The sequence below is a fragment of the Oncorhynchus masou genome, unplaced genomic scaffold, assembly GCF_036934945.1.
Source record: "Oncorhynchus masou masou isolate Uvic2021 unplaced genomic scaffold, UVic_Omas_1.1 unplaced_scaffold_5494, whole genome shotgun sequence".
Taxonomy (NCBI): domain Eukaryota; kingdom Metazoa; phylum Chordata; class Actinopteri; order Salmoniformes; family Salmonidae; genus Oncorhynchus; species Oncorhynchus masou.
The window spans coordinates 5156-7636 of record NW_027011910.1 but is presented as its reverse complement, the minus strand read 5'-3'; the positions used below and the strand labels follow the sequence as shown (position 1 = coordinate 7636).

The window sequence follows — 2481 nt, the reverse complement described above, 5'->3', positions numbered from 1 at the left end:
ATTAGGAACGTATTCAGACCTTCTTCACTTTTTCCACATTGTTATGTTACAGCCTTATCTATTATTTCCACCTCTTCACCCACACAATACCCCATAAATGATACAGCAAAACGTTTTAGAAATGGTCGCTAAATCATTTTAAAAGAAAAAACTCAAATACCACATTTACACATCATCAGACCAGAGAATCTTGTTTGGCTTCCGTCTGGCCACTCCACCATAAAGGCCTGATTGGTGGAGTGCTGCAGAGATGGTTGTCCTTCTGGAAGGTTCTCCGATCTCCACGGAGGAGCTCTGTCCGAGTGACCATCTGGTTCTTGGTCACCTCCCTGACCAAGGCCCTTCTCCCCAATTGCTCAGTTTGGCTGGGGAGCCAGCTCTAGTGTGTGGTTTCAAACTTATTCAATTTAAGAATGGAGGCCACTGTTCTTGGGGACTTTCAATGCTGCACACATTTTTTGGTATCGTTACCCAGATCCGTGCCTTGGTACAATCCTGTCTCACCGCTCTACAGACAATTCCTTCAACCTCATGGCTTGTTTTTGGCTCTGACATGCACTGTCAACTGAGGGACATTACATAGACAGGTATAAATTCATTTAAATTTGCCACAGATGGACACCAAGTTGTACAAACATCAGCCCAAGGCTGCTTGCACACCGATTGGGTCAATGCGTTTTTTAACAGGAGTCATTGTTGACTTGGAGATATACTTCTGAGGGACAATAAAACAATGATGTACGATTTCATCCGAGTACGCACGTGTGGCCGAAGCCTTAAGGAAAGCTTGCTGGAGTCATCAATCATTACGCACACACACACGTACCACTTCCTTGAGCTTGGCCTCGATCTCCTCAGATGCAAGTTTCTTGCTCAGCGGGGTTTTCCTCAGCAGCATATCACAGTAGTTGGCCAGCAACTCTTGGACACTTGGACTCTGGCTGAGTCTTCAGCCCCACCCTGACAGACAGACAGTACAGAGAAAGTAGAACTCGTAAACTCACACGTTCACAAATGAAGCAATTAACAGTTCAGAAGTGGAACTTAAAAAAACTTTTGTTTTAAGTATTCAAGAAAAACACAAAAGATCTACTCTAACCCTGTTGAATGCTCCCACAGTTTTATCAAGTGCAACATCAATAAATACTGTAGCAGCCTTCAACAGTATGCCGGTATCAATGTTGAATTCAGGTGAAGCAATTAAAGCAGTAGACCAGTAGAACTCCTACCCTTTCTGCTTCAGCGGAAGATCCAATTTAAAAATAGTAGCGTCATTCACAACTGCTTTGTAAGCCTAAGAAGAGGGAGGGGGAAAAAAAGTGTTACATATACAGTGACAACTGCAAATACAGCGCATAAATTCATTGACAACGTTGTGTCAATGTTGGACAAACGTTGACGGAACGTTGAGCTTCCATTTATTGGCCATGTTGAATGTTTATTGGCCGACCTTGTCTCGGGCTGTGAGGAAGCGAGGGTCGCCCTGAAAGGCTCCGTTAACCAGCTCACTGAAGCGGATGAACAGGGTGAGGAGCTGCTCCACGTATTCTCAGAGTCCTGCACACACAGAGAAATACAAAGACGACTGGATTGTTCCCCCACCTTTCAGTAAACACGTCACAAAAGCAATATGTATTTATTATCTCTGTTAGTGTAACATATGTGTGTGTAAGCAATGTGTATTTATTATCTCTGTTAGTGTAACATATCTGTGTGTGTAAGCAATATGTATTTAATATCTCTGTTAGTGTAACATATGTGTGTAAGTAATATGTATTTAATATCTCTGTTAGTGTAACATATCTGTGTGTGTAAGCAATATGTATTTACTATCTCTGTTAGTGTAACATATCTGTGTGTGTAAGCAATATGTATTTAATATCTCTGTTAGTGTAACATATCTGTGTGTGTAAGTAATATGTATTTAATATCTCTGTTAGTGTAACATATCTGTGTGTGTAAGTAATATGTATTTATTATCTCTGTTAGTGTAACATATCTGTGTGTAAGTAATATGTATTTAATATCTCTGTTAGTGTAACATATGTGTGTGTAAGTAATATGTATTTATTATCTCTGTTAGTGTAACATATCTGTGTATGTAAGCAATATGTATTTAATATCTCTGTTAGTGTAACATGTCTGTGTGTGTAAGTAATATGTATTTAATATCTCTGTTAGTGTAACATATCTGTGTGTGTAAGTAATATGTATTTAATATCTCTGTTAGTGTAACATATCTGTGTGTGTAAGTAATATGTATTTAATATCTCTGTTAGTGTAACATATCTGTGTGTGTAAGCAATATGTATTTATTATCTGTTAGTGTAAGTAATATGTATTTAATATCTCTGTTAGTGTAACATATCTGTGTGTGTAAGCAATATGTATTTAATATCTCTGTTAGTGTAACATATCTGTGTGTGTAAGCAATATGTATTTATTATCTCTGTTAGTGTAAGTAATATGTATTTAATATCT

The 2481-nt window shown here is 38.3% G+C and overlaps 1 long non-coding RNA gene across 1 annotated transcript; it reads right to left on the bottom strand.

Moving 5' to 3' along the window:
• Positions 1–929: 929 nt before the first annotated feature.
• Positions 930–1530, bottom strand: LOC135536043 (uncharacterized). The gene is made up of 3 exons (XR_010454932.1): positions 1451–1530; positions 1230–1294; positions 930–960 (listed from the first exon to the last, which is right to left on the bottom strand). It is a non-coding gene; the product is annotated as an uncharacterized LOC135536043 (long non-coding RNA).
• Positions 1531–2481: the final 951 nt, after the last annotated feature.